The 14,260-nt window shown below is 56.0% G+C and overlaps 1 protein-coding gene across 1 annotated transcript in view; it reads left to right on the top strand.

Annotated features, from left to right (window-relative positions):
• UBXN7 (UBX domain protein 7) overlaps positions 1–14,260 on the top strand; it is a 684,054-nt gene that overhangs the window by 524,056 nt on the left and 145,738 nt on the right. The window lies entirely within an intron of this gene.

Raw genomic sequence — 14,260 nt, 5'->3', positions numbered from 1 at the left:
GCAGTTGGGTAAAAGTGTTTTGGTTACAGTTGTGATTTTTAAGGAATATTATTGTATTTTAAAAGTTGACACTTTGAAACTTTTTCACATAGAATCACCAATGTTATGCTATAGGAGGAAATTCACTTAGCAGGTAAGTAGTTATTTTTTTTTTATAATCAATTTTATTGAGTTTATAACAACAAAGAAATTCATTGGTTGCAGATCAATATACATCAGGAAAACCCATGACAGCACACACAGTTGACATGGAGAAAGGCAGTTCCTCAGGATAGAACATGGGGGAAGCATATTAAACCATTTACCCCACACCTTAGTAAATAAGTCGGGGCACCCCCGGGCTTCGAACATGGCTTCCTCTTGAATCCCGCACCAGTCCACTCCCCTCCTCCAACCCGTTATCGTAGGTGCCTTGGCCTGGGACCAATGCGCCGCTATGTCTCTTTTAGCCACCGCCATAGCTGTCCCCAGCAGGCAGTTGTCCGCCCTTGAACCATCCAGGCCGTCAAAGATCCCCAGCAACAAACGTATCTAGTCATGGGGGGCCGCCCATCCCAGGGCAAGCGTGAGCGCCCGCTCCACCCCCGCTCCAAAACGGCGCTAGAGCCGGACAGCCCCATACCATGTGATAGAAATCCGCTGAGGCGGCCGTACATTGTGTGCACGAAGGAGAGGGTTTCAGCTGGGCCTGGAATAACCGTGTTGGGGTGAGATATGCCACGTGTAGGTAATAAAGTTGGACCAGACGCAGCTTGAAGGATGTGGTCCGAGTTTTCGGCACCATAAGGGCAGCCCTCCAGTCCGCCTCTTCTAGGGTGCCCAGCCAACCCTCCCATCGAGCCCTGATCCGGTCCAGAGAAGCGGGAACATTGTTCACTAAGGACTGGTAGATGCAGGACACTCCTCCCCTCCCTAGATTTCCCATCATCACTTGAGCTTCTAATGGGCTGAACTCTGAGAGGGAAACTGGGGGTGAGACGTGTGAATGAAGGGCGTGTCTGAGTTGCAGGTATTTATAATGTTGGGAATGTGGAAGGGCGTGACGCTGCTGCAGGTCTGCAAAGGAGCGAATGTGATCTCCCACCCAAACATCACCAAGCACTGAAACTCCGATTAGATCCCATCGCCGGAACCCCTGCAAGGACGAGACCTCCCGCATCCAGGACCCATGCCAGAGGGGCGTCTGCCGAGTGAGTTTCCGGTCCCACCGTACGTGGCGGAGGGCTGTGCACCAGGCCAGAAACACTGTCCTGGTGACCGAGGGCAGGGCCTGTGGGATTGGGCTACCGTACAGGAAGGCCTGGATCTGCGTAAAGTCCGACATACTGAGTTCCACGCGGAATGCAGGGTCGGAACACCCGCCCGCATACCAGTCATGGACAACGTTGAGCTTGGTGGCCAGGTAGTAGAGGTGGAGATTGGTAACCCCCATACCTCCATCGAAGGGGGGAATACGACAGTGCGCTGGAGATAAGCCTGGCCCCTGATTCCCTCCCCCCCCCTCCGAGAAACCGGATGAGGACACTGTCGAGCTCGCGGAACCAACTACCCGGGAGGTGGATACTGATGTTTTGCATTATGTAAAGAAAGCGGAGGAGGACCATCATTTTGAAAAGCACACTCCTGCTCAAGGGGTTAAGGGGAGAACCTGCCACCTCTTGAGATCCGCCTTCATCCGGACGACAAGAGGCGTATCGTTGAGAGCCCATTCGAGTTCTGGTAGAAGAGCTACCCACACGCCAAGATATTTGACAGAGTGTCTCCTAAGGGGGATATCCGACTGCCAGTCGTAGCAGTCTCTGGAGGGATGCACGGGGACCAAGGTCGACTTCGCCGGATTGAGACGGAGTCCAGAGACCCGCTCAAATGGAACCTGGGGCCAGAACTATCAGGGTCTACCAAATAAAGCATAACTTCGTCCGCATATAGGGCTATCTTGTCCACTTGGCTCGAGTCCCAGGCCCAGCCTCGAATAAGTGGGTCCTGCCGGATGAGGGCCGCCAGGGGCTCCATTGCCAGGGCAAATAAGAGGGGCAAGAGTGGACACCCCTGTCGCGTACCCCTTCTGATCGGGAAGTCCCCGGTGAGCACTCCATTGATGAGTACTCGGGCTCAGCGGTTGGTGTATGAAATTCTGGTCAGATGGTGGAATGCGGGACCGAAACCCATCCTGTACAGCACATCCTGCAGATATTCCCAGTTCACTGTGTCAACGGCCTTCTCAAAGTCTAAGAAAAGCAATGCCAAGTACGGGGTGAGACGACCACTGGGAGCCAGAGCCAAGTGGAGCCGGCGAATACAGTGGCGTGTGCCCCAAGGTCCTGCAGGAGGGGTCGGAGTCTCTGGGCCAGAACAGAGGCAAAGATCTTGATCTCTGTATTGATCAGTGAGATCGGGGGGTAGTCCGCACTGTTCAGGGAGGGCGGCTGCGTCTTTGGAATGACCACTATCGTGGCAACATCTGACTCTGGCGGGAATTCCCTGTCTTCGCAACATGGTGGAAGAGATCCACCAAATGAGGGGCCAAAACATCCTGAAAGGTCGCGTAGTACTCTTTAGGGTACCTGTCTCGACCAGGCGTTTTCTCGGGATGTAAGAGTGGGATAGCGTCCTGGATTTCCTCTAGGGTGTAAGGATGGTCCAGCGCTTCTGCAGTCTCCGGAGAGAGACGTGGGAGTCTGGTATCTGTCTCGTCCAGCAAGTCAGACAGGGAAGCGCCCAGGGGGCGGGCGGTGAAAAGGGTCGCGTAATAGGCAGCAAAGGTTTGTGCAATAGCTGAAGACTGCACCTGGAGGGCCCAAGTGCTTGAGCGGACTTCAGGAATGATACGGATGATTCTGGGATAAGACACAAGGTTAGGAAGGAGCTTACCATTCTTATCCCCCCACCCATAAATGCGGGCGACCGATGAACGCCAAAGCATCTTGGCTGATTCCATCGAAACTCAACGGATCTCCTCACGCACCACGGTTAGTTGACGGGAGGAGTCCCCTGTGTCACCCCTGAGCTGGGCAGCTTAGAGCCGCGCCGCCTGGGATTCTAACTGAGCAAGTTGGGCCGTCTGTTCCGACCATTTCTTGTGGACCAGTCCTCTGGCCACCCCCCAGATAACAGCCTTGCTCGCCTCCCACAGCGTCCCCGGCGAGGGGACCAAACCCATATTGGCAGCGAAAAAATGATGTAATTCCTGGCCAAGAGACTCTACCATCGCCGAGTCCTGCAAGAACCAGGAATTAAGCCGGCAAATCGCTCATGGATCCTTCAGAGGGGTCCAGAGACGGAGGGAGATGGGGGAGTGATCTGAATCTGAGATCCCCTGCGCAATATCGGGGCTCCAGACACTAGCTGGCGGTCCGTGGCTGACATCAAGAAAAGGTCTATTCGGGAGTGATTGTGATGGGCTGCTGACGTGTGGGTGTACTGTTCCGCACGTGAGTGTCATACCTGCCATACATCACAGAGACCTAGGGCCGAGGACCAGCCGGAGAGGATCTTCGCAGAGGCGACACGGGGTTCGGACGGCGTCCCCGTCGTGTCCCGCAGGGGCTGCAGAAGGGCATTGAAGTCTCCCCCTACCACCATAAGCCCCTGTGGGAGGGAAGAAATCACTTGCGTAAGATGACGGAGTGTTGGGGGTAGAAGCGGTGTGGGGGAATGTAAAGGCATAGAAGGCTCAGGGGGTGCCCCTCAATGATTCCAGAGACCGCCACATAGCGACCCTGTGCATCGGATTCAGCTTTAACCAGAGTAAAGGGGAGCCCCCTCCTCAGCAAGATGGCCACCCCCCGGGAGCCCCGTGCAAGCCCACAGTGCCAGATCCTATCAAAGCCATAGTGAGCTAGGAAATTACATGTGTACCCAGGAAGTGCGTCTCTTGGAGGAAGAGAATGTCCGGCGCGTGGCGGTGGGCCGAGCGGTGTACAGCCGTGCTCTTGATTCGATCCAAGAAGCCATTAACATTCCAGGAAAGGATGTGGAGAGGTCTAGGGAGGGTAGCGGTCATCTGAGGGAAGGACCTGTGTAGCGCTGGATAACCACGTGGAGCTCCACCCACCCGGAGAAGAGCACCCCCCTAAGCCCAAGCCCAAAACCGGAGCCATGGAGGTTGGAGGTCTGCCTATTAATCATGGAAATCAGGGAAGGGGGGTATTCAGCTGTCAATAGGTACCCACGATGACGGCCCGTAGGCGGCCAGAAATAACAAACTGGTGGAAGATGTGATCTGCTTGCCAACTGGGAATCAATCAGAGAAGAATACGCGTCAAGAAGAACTGCAACCAGCGGCCCGTAGGCGCCTAAACAAAACAAACTGTCGAGGGACAACGATCCTCCGTCCCACCCAACTCCCCCCACCCTACACTTCTGAAGTGGATGCATCTGTTGCCGAAAATCCCAACTATGAACTATCCCACGAAGGGTGATTCGCTTCTCTAAAACGGTTTAGTTACAGTCAGTCAGGAGCGTGGCTGATTCGGAACCTCCTCCATGTATACGGATACAGGCCCACAATTGAGAAGCATGGAGTGGATATAAAATAGCACAAAACAGTTCAAGTCCAGGATGGCAGTATGAAGGTAAACCTGGCCCAAGTCGCCCAGCAGAGCCAAGGGAGACCCCTGTTCACGGGGTCGAGGGTAGGTTCGTCAGGACAGGCCCAGAAGGGTAGAGCGAAGGCATACAACTGGGAACACTGATCAAACCCCCTCCTCCCCTCCAGAACCACGGATCACAGGGCTCCCAGAGAGGTCTGAGTCCGACAAGGCCCTCCGTCAGGTAACTTCCAGTCTAGGGGTGCTACCCATGTCGATAAGGGAAGACACCATCGCAGGGGAGTACTCGGAACGCCGGGGTCATGCCTCCGGCGACCGAGAGCTCCCTCTCGGTGGGTCACCTGGGATTTCAGAGCGCCCACGTCGTCCTCCAAAGTGGAGAGACGGGACTCCGCTTTCGCAATCCGGGCCGTGGCATTACGGGGGTCTTGTCGTATCAGTGCCACATCAACCCGCACTTCCCCAATCTTGGTCTCCACCGACGCTTGCGATGCACTGATCGCCTGCAGGATAGTGGAGAGGTCTCCTCCGGCCGCCCCCAGCGCCGTCACAGACCCAGCCACCGGGCTACGCTCAGGCCTGGTGAATTGGTCCATTGTAGTTTGAGTGGAGGGCCCAGGGTCCTGAGAAGCGCGGTTCTTGCCCATGTCCCCGGAGAGTCAGGCATGGGCGCTCAGCCAAGGGGGACACGAAGCAACGTCCAAGACGCGGCCCACCACCCGGACGGTCCCTCCCCAGCTCTTCGTATAGAGGAAGGTGGTCGGTCCCAGGGCAACACCCCCCGTCCAGACGACGTCAACCCTCAAAGCAATCCCAGCAGGCTCAGGACCTCAGGGCCCCCCCCACTGGCTGCGGTTCCAAGACCAGGGTCCTCCAAGCAGGGGGGGGGGGGCAGGCACCCATTGGCGCCACTAAACTCAGTGGCCGACCGGCCCCCCTCAAAATTACAGCGCACCTCAACATGCAGCCAGTGGGGGGAGAAAAAAAAGGGGGGAGGAAACCCTCCAGTCCCCAGTGCAGGGCAGGCCAGGAGACCTGGTGAGCCCTCAGTCAGGCTCTCCTCCACTCCGGCACCCGGAGGAAGGAAGAAGGCAGCACACCACCTAGCAGGGTCGATTGTCTGCAGCTCTACACCCCCTGCGCCAAATGAGAAAATTCCCAAAATGTCACAGGCAGTTCTTCCGCCGCCGTTGCAGGTCTTCCCGCGCTTCTCTCCACTTCTCACCCCTAAGGTGGCGGAGGGCGCAAGCATTCAAGGCAGGCCAGAGGGGGAGGAGGGGCGCCCCAACGTGGGACCCCAACAGGGGTGCAGCGGGCCAACACAAGCAGCGGAGTGAGTCCGGGCGTCAGCAGAGGCCCAGCTGGCCCGGCAGCACCTCCCCACATAGCTCCCCCGGCAAACACAGTATCGGGGGCCCCAACCCGTGCGGCCAGACACAGCCGCCGAAGGGCACGGGGGGAGAGGAGGCCCAGAAAGCTGTCCCCCGCCTCCTCACCTCCTCCGGGTCGCGATGCAGGCCTTCTCCGGGCTCCAGGCGCCACCGCAGTCGCACCGATGGGTCCCCCCGCCGAGGACAAAGTCCGGATGCAGTCCACGGGCGACGGGATCCGGACTCGCTCTCTCGGCCGCCGGCGGGCACAGAAGTGGCGCGGCAAGCGCCGCAATCAGCTGCCGCCTCTCAAGACCTCTGCCGCCGGGGGCCTCAGGCTCCGCTCCGCAGGGCCGCCGATGCCCCCAGAGCCAACCCGCCAACTCCACGGGCACCAGGGCAGGAGGACACCCCTTGGATCTCAGGCAGCGCTCAGCCCCTCGCCGCCAGTGAGCGACACTACCCGCCTGGGAGTGCAGGTAAGCCGGGAGGGGGCAAGCGGGCGTCCGGCCAGGAGGTCAGGCCCTGGGGTCAGGTAGCATGGGGGCCGCAATCTTACATCATGCAGGCCGCCAGGAGCATAGGGCCAGTTAGAACAACGCGGGCACCAGGCGGGCCCAGCGAGGGGTCAGGATGATGGAGATCAGATATAGGAGCCGTTCAGGGGACTCTAGGACGCCGATGGCTGGTGTTAGTGGGCTGATGCAAGGCGGATGACGGAGGGGGTCCAGAGCACTCTTAGAGTGCGACCGCCATCTTGACGCCTCAAGCCACGCCCCCCAGGTAAGTAGTGTTATCATTACTTTTTCTTACTCCGTGTTGGATCCTGGATCCAGCACTGGTGCATCTCCTGTAAACAATTGAAAGAATGCGTTTAGGGCATACAGGCGATTTTTAAGGAATATTTGTAAGTTTTGAAATTGGACACTTAGAAGATTTTCTGGTGAAAACCAGACAATGGATTCCTAAGGAGGAAAATCGAGTTAACAGTAAATCACGGATACTTCTTAGGTTCAGTGCTGGGCTGAAAGGTGAGTCATTTGGAATTCGTTGTTCGGCTGATTTTTAGTGAATATTTTAAAGTTGCAAAAGTCCACACTTAGAAGAAATTCTGAGTGAAACCCAGCCATTGTTACCCTATGGAGAAAATGAAGTTATCAGTGGCAGCTTTGACTTAACTAATGTAGCGCAGAGGGTTAATATGCCTACTGCAAAGAACGTGTAACATGCATTTTAAAAAGCAGTATTTTATGTGCATAGGTCCGTGGTTACTGCTTTTTGCCACAGAGATTCTTTTGTTACTGTGCACTTCCTAAGTGACAATCGTAATCTAGCAGAGGGACCTATAAACAGTCATCAAAGAGCTGCTTGCAAACTGATTGGTACCAGTTAGTTACTTATGTTTTCCCAGTCATTCATTATCCTCATGCTGCTAAAAAGCCTTGTACTGCGAAATAAAACCAATAATTTAAAAGTTAGTCACAGAGATGCAGCACCAGCCTTCCCATTAAATGTTTTCCTTTTTTGCAAATTCCTTCAATATAAAATACTAAGGGCCAGATGTGCGACCCGTTTTTATATGCGTTAACAGGTACCCGTTTGCAAAAACCTATTGGGCCATATAAATAGCCTATTTTGCGAGTCGCAATTTTATTGCGACTCGCTAAATAGGTTTTGCGACTTGCTATTTGGAAGGGGCATTCCCTTCCAAATAGCGAGTCTCAAAACCATGTACAAATGTTTTGTGACCGCAATTGCGGTCTCAAAATATTCGCAATTACCACCTACTTCAAGTAGATGGTAAATTCAAGTCCAGAGTAGACCCCTTCCCCATTGCAAATGCATGCAAAATTATTTTTTTAAGGGCAGGCAGTGGTCCCAGAACCACTGTCTGCCCTTAAAAAATGAAACAAAAACGTTTCATTGTCTTTCTTTTTAAAATGCATGGAAAACTGGTTGCATTAAAAAAAAAAACCTGCTTTATTTAAAAGCAGTCCCAGACATGGTGGTCTGCTGAGCCCAGCAGGCCAACATCTCTGGGAGGCTGGAATTCCCAATAAGCTCGCAAATTGCGAGAGGCTCATTAATATTAATGAGCCTCGCAATTTGCAACCACATTGGGAATCCCAAACCGTGTTAAACACACTGTTGTACATTTCATTTAGCGACTCGCAATTTGCCACTCTCAATGTGTCGGCAATTGCGAGGCGCTATGAAACGGTCGTACATCTGGCCCCCAAATCCTTTGTAATTTGAGTATTTGTTTTGTGTGCACACGTGTTTTTTTTCCGAATTACTGTTTTAATATTTGAAATTTAAATCGTACAAATTGCTTCGGGTCCCCGGCTTCCGGTGGTGACTCAATGGGGGTCCTCAGAAGTCAAGTTTGGGAACCACTGCTATGAAGAATAGGGGGCCTTCGGTTGGTGGCTGCTAGCAGGCAGGCCACACAGCTGTGGGAGCTGAGCTCCTGGTCACTTACGCAGGGCAAGTGGGGAAGTAGAGTAGGGTAGCTGCTTCACTTCCAGCGGCACTCAGGCAGCTGGGTGCAGGGTGCTTTTGGGCCTTTGGACGCCCAATATTATTCAATGGGAGACTTGAAAGTTGAACAAAGGCTGCAGGCTCGGGGACGGAGATTCTTCAGGTGTGACCACCACTTCGAGAGGTAAGTTGGGATCTTGGAGGATAGGTAGACACCCAGGAGTTGGGCACAGGGGGCCCTGGGGCACTGGGTGCAGGGGTGTCTTTGGACGTCGAGAAATCTTACCCTCAGCTGGTTGCAGTTGGAGGGGTCCCTTGTATTGAGGCTGCAGGCGTCGTCAGGATCTTCTTGGAGGGTCTTTGGGCACTGGATTCCGGGTCACAGTCGCCAGGGGGACGTCCTTGTGGTCTTTGTTCACTCAGGCACAGGCCAGGCTCTACGGGTGCAGAGTGTGCTGGATTTGCGGTTCCTGGCTGGCACCAGGGGTTGTTGCTGTTTAAGCATAACCACTGCTCATGGGAGTCCCAAACTTTAAATGAGCAAGGCAGGCAGGTCCTCCGGGGTTTTCGAGGTTGCTGTCTGTAGGAGACGCTGGGGTTTTAGCAGGAGCAGATTCAAGGATCAACAGGCCGGTAGGGCTGAGGCCAAGTCAGTTGGTATCGTCCTCTTGTTAGCAGCTGCACGGCAGGTCTTTTTGTTTCTTCTTCTTTCTTGTTTCAAATCTGGATCCGAGGAAGGAAGGTTCAGGGTGCCCCTAAATACTAAATTTAGGGGTGTTATAGGTAGGGCAAGGGCAGGGACCAATGGGTACACCCCCTAGCCTGCCACTCTCCAGTCGGAGGGAGGCAGGAGCCTAGGTCTGATTGTGTAGGGCTCCCCATTCTCAAAATGGCGAGAGCCCGGAGTTGTGCTTTACCTCGCCTCCCCCAGCTGAGTAGTGGGGTTGGCACAGGCTCGCACACCCCCTTTCCTTCCTTTGTTCTTCCCGCCTGTCTTCCCGACTCTTTTTAGTACCTATACCCTAGTTACCCAGGGGTACGACTGACTAGGGACTTGAATAGGTGCTAAAGGCCTTGCCAACTGGGAATCAATTGACCAGTTACTTACCTTATTTTGGGGAAGAACATTAGAACTGGAGACCTGATTAGCAGGAAGCCAGTACACTACAGTCAAAGTTGCATCAAATACCAGGCAAAAAGTGGGGGGACAAATGCAACAGAAACTCAGTTTCCTACATCAACTTCAATGAAAAACCACTTATAACGTCTGCAGCCAACACTAGATAGAAAGAGTATGTAAAGCATGTGAACCACATCAGCACTTTTCCGATATGATCGGAGGAGTATGACCAGGAACGACGAAAAGTAACCGATCTGCACGCACAGGATAAAAGTGTAATAGTGAATGCTCTTTAGAATCTATCCAAGAGCAATAAAGGAACAATTCGCAAGCATGCTGTACTTTTTACAGGAGGGGTACTTTTAGTGCCAATATCATGGACTGTATGTTTCGGGGTCCCCAACCTTTTCTGTATTGAGAGCTATGTTCAATGAAACGCATTGACAGCTACTAATATAGTGCTGCATAATTTCATTTTTTTATATGTAGAATAATCCAACCATGCAAAAGCTTTCTAATTTAATAAGCTGGACTGCACACAGGTGAGCTACTCAGAGGACTCTGGAGAGCTCCAGTAGCTCACAAGCTACTGGTTAAAAACCCTTGGATCATAGGCCCTGTTCACTAACGTCCTTCTGCTGAGCTGCAGGGTGATGGGCTTTGCACACCATTTGGGGGGTGAGGAGGTGCCAGCAAATATCTGAAAGAAACACGTTAGTGTTAGATTCCTTACCTTAGAATATCCCCAGGCGTCAGTCTGGATCCGGAAACTTTTGCGTAGCAGTACCCCTGCGCGTCGGTAGGCGTCGTCTGCGGGTGTCCCCTGCGGCTCCGCGCCCGTCGTCGGCGTCGTGCGCCGTGATGACGTCGCTGGAGTATATAGACGCCGCCTCCGCGCGCTGAGTTAGCGCAGATCCGAAGAGCAGTACTCCGGTCTTTTGACCAAGTTTATTACATTTCTAATCTCTTTTGGTGCCTGGTAGGATGCCCGGTTTCAAGAATTGTGACGGGTGTGACCGCACGATGTCGGTCACGGACCATCACCGACTCTGTCTCCGGTGCCTGGGCCCCGACCACGACGTGGACGCCTGCGTCGACTGCCGGGCTCTCACCAATAAGGCTAGGCGGGAGCGGTCCCGCAAGCTACTTGAGCTCCAGGTGTCGGCCCCGCGTCGGGAGCGGTCCCGGTCCGGCCGGAGGTCCAGGGAGCGTTCGAGGGAGCGGTCGCGGAGCCGCGCCGAGCGCTCCGGAAGTCGTCACCATTCGTCGGGCTCTTCAGGTAAGAAGCACAAGAAGTCGGGACGACGTCATCGTACCCCCGACTCCCCCCCGACGCTCGCGCGACGCGGCCGGGGGTTCGGGTGACCCCAACCCCGCGGCTCCGCGAGAGTCGCCGGCGCGGCCTGCCCCATACCCTCCGGTCCCTGGGCAAGGTGCGACGCCTAAGGAGATTGAGGCGTTCCTCATGGCCATGAGGGCCCTCATTTCTCCTCTCCGACGGGGCCTACGGTGCCTGCGGGCCCAGTGCTACCGTCTGAGGACCCTAGCGGTTCGGGTGTCCCTGACTCGGCCCCGGTGCCGCCGACGGCTCCGACCCCGGCGCCGCAGGGGTCTTCGGGGTCGACGCCGGTTGGTCTGCCGACCGCTCCGACGCCGATTCCATCGGGGTTACCCCCGACACCGTCCCCGCGCGGCGCCGGTTCTCCTGTGCCGGCTCCGGACGGCGCCGTCCCCATACCCTCCCCGAATCCGGACGCGGAGTCGGACCGGCGTCGCTCGACGCCGATGGGGCCTATGAACCCCCGTGGAGCCGGTCTACATCGTTGACTCCGAATATGGAGATGATGAAGAGTACGGGGAAGGTTGGGAGGGGTCTGAGGACCCTCTGTCACGTGAGTGCCAGTATGACATGGACTGGACAGGTGATTTAGGGGACGCCAGTGATCTGGATGACTCTCCTAACCCTGGCTTTGTCTCTCCTCCTTCCGTGGCATCGGAGGAGGGAGCTGCTTATTCAGTGGTGTTGATGAGGGCTGCCAAGGCCTTACACCTTGAGCTCCCCGTCGCGGCCGTGAGGCCTAACATCCTCACTGAGGTCTTCAAACCGCGGTCATGCCCACAGGAGCCACTGCTGCAGTTTAACGAAGCCTTATCAGACGTTCTGTTGGGCACGTGGTCCAGGCCCTCTTAAGGTTCGCCTGTTGATCGGAACGTGGCCAGACGCCACCGTCCTTGTCCGGACGACCCCAAGTTCCTGTCCACCCACCCCACCCCTGAGAGTCTGGTGATCCAGGCCTCGACCTCCCAGTCCGCATTCCCGTCGGCCCCACCCGACCGGGAATCTAAGAGGTATGACCAGTATGGCAAGAAGGTCTTCTCGTCCCTGAGCTTAGGACTGCGGTCTTGCAACACTGCTTGCCTCTTGGGCCGCTACACCCACTCTGTGTGGGATACGGTCGCGGAACTGCTGCCAGAATGCCCCATGGAGGTGCGGGCAAAACCCGGCAAGGCTGTGGCTGAGGGCCGAGATGCAGCTAAATATTCCATACGGTGTGGTCTTGATACGACCGACTCGCTAGGCAGAGCGATGTCCACGACGGTGGCGATTCGTCGCCACGTCTGGTTGAGATCCGCCAACTTTTCGGCAGATGTCCAGAATGCTTTGATGGACATGCCGTTCGATGGCTGTCACCTGTTTGGTGACAAGGCGGACCACGCGCTGGAACGCTTCAAGGACTCCAGGGTCACGGCAAAGTCCTTGGGTCTCTCGACCCAGCGCCAGCAAACGGGTTCGTTTCGCTCCTTTCGTGGCCACGGAAGGGGCGTCCCCACACGTGCTGCCAGCCACGCACCGCAACAATCCTTTCAACGCGGTGGTGGCTGTGGAAACCGCCGTGGAGGCGGTCGGGGTCAACGGCGGGGTCAGACCACACCTCCCCCCGCAGCATCTGCCTCCAAATCCTCCTAGTCCGTGCTTTCAGGCCCATGTGACGCCAGTGGGTGGCAGGGTTCGCCATCACCACGCCTGCTGGCACACAATCACATCGGACAGGTGGGTGCTGCAACTCGTCCGAAGGGGCTACTCCCTCCCCTTCGAGACCACTCCTCCAGCCATGCCACCGCAGAACCACCGTGTGTCGGGGGACCACTTGACACTTCTGCAGGAGGAAGTTTCGGCCCTCTTGGCCAAGGGGGCCAACGAGCGCGTTCCTGGGCCAGAAGTAGGGCGTGGTTGCTATTCCCACTACTTTCTGGTGCCCAAGAAGGACAAAGGGGGCCTACGTCCTATCTTGGATCTGCGGAACGTCAACGGCTTCCTCCGGAAGGAGAAGTTCAAGATGTTGACATTAGCTCAGGTCTTGGCTGCTCTAGACCCGCAAGACTGGATGGTAGCGTTGGACTTGCAGGATGCGTATTTTCACATCCCCGTCCTGCCGGCCCACCGGCGTTACCTGCGGTTCACGGTAGGGAAGGAGCACTTTCAGTTTATCGTGCTCCCCTTCGGCCTTACCAGCGCCCCACGGGTGTTCACAAAGGTGTTGGCGGTGGTCGCAGCCCATCTGCGCAGGTTAGGGGTTTCAGTCTTCCCCTACCTAGACGACTGGTTGTTGAAGGCGGGCTCGCCCCAGACAGTCGTCCACCACCTCCAGATGACGGCAGACCTCTTGCACGACCTGGGGTTCTCCATCAATGTGCCGAAATCACACCTGTGTCCCTCCCAAAAGCTCCCTTTCATCGGAGCGGTTCTGGACTCGGCGCAGTTTCGGGTTTATCCTCCGGAACGGCGGGTCCGGGATATACAGGCTTTGATTCCCATCTTTCAGCCGCTATCCTGGGTTTCGGTCAGGTTGACGCTGCGGCTGCTGGGGCTGATGGCTTCCTGCATCCTTCTGGTGCATCACGCCCGGTGGCGGATGCGGGCTCTGCAGTGGGACCTGAAGTTTCAGTGGGCCCAGCATCAGGGCAACTTGTCCGACCACGTCTTGATCTCGGAGGGCACTGCGAGACAACTGCAGTGGTGGCTTACGGACCGCGATTGGGTCAGAGGCAGATCCCTCTCCCTTCCCCAACCGGAGCACGTTGTTGTGACGGACGCGTCCCTCCAGGGCTGGGGAGGCCACTTGGGAGAGGCGGAGATCAGAGGCATCTGGTCTCCGGCGGAGTCCCGGCTCCATATCAACTTGTTGGAGCTACGGGCGATTCGTCTAGCGCTGAAGGCATTCCTCCCCTTTGTCAACGGGAGTGCAGTGCAGGTGTTCACAGACAACACCACCGCCATGTGGTACTGCAACAAACAGGGCGGGGTGGGGTCGTGGACCCTTTGCCAGGAGGCTCTGCGCCTCTGGCAGTGGCTGGAACGTCAGGGCGTGTCTTTGACGGTTCAGCACCTGGCAGGTTCTCTGAACGCCAGGGCGGACGAACTCAGCCGTCGGTGCTCGATGGATCACGAATGGCGTCTGAACTCGGACGTGGCGCAAGGTCTCTTTCTGCAATGGGGAGAGCCTTGGTTAGATCTATTCGCCACAGAAGAGAACGCGCAATGTCATCAGTTCTGCGCGTTGGAGTTTCCAAGACGGCACTCGCACGGCGACGCCTTTCGGCGCGAGTGGAGTTGCGGTCTGTTATACGCCTTTCCGCCTATACCACTTCTGCCCAGAGTGCTGAAGATCAGGCGCGACCGGGCCCAAGTTATCCTTGTGGCTCCGGACTGGGCTCGAAGGTACTGGTATCCCGAGCTA

This window comes from Lissotriton vulgaris, chromosome 11 (genome assembly GCF_964263255.1).
Source record: "Lissotriton vulgaris chromosome 11, aLisVul1.2, whole genome shotgun sequence".
NCBI classification, from domain to species: Eukaryota; Metazoa; Chordata; class Amphibia; order Caudata; family Salamandridae; genus Lissotriton; species Lissotriton vulgaris.
This window is presented reverse-complemented; position numbering and strand designations above follow the sequence as displayed.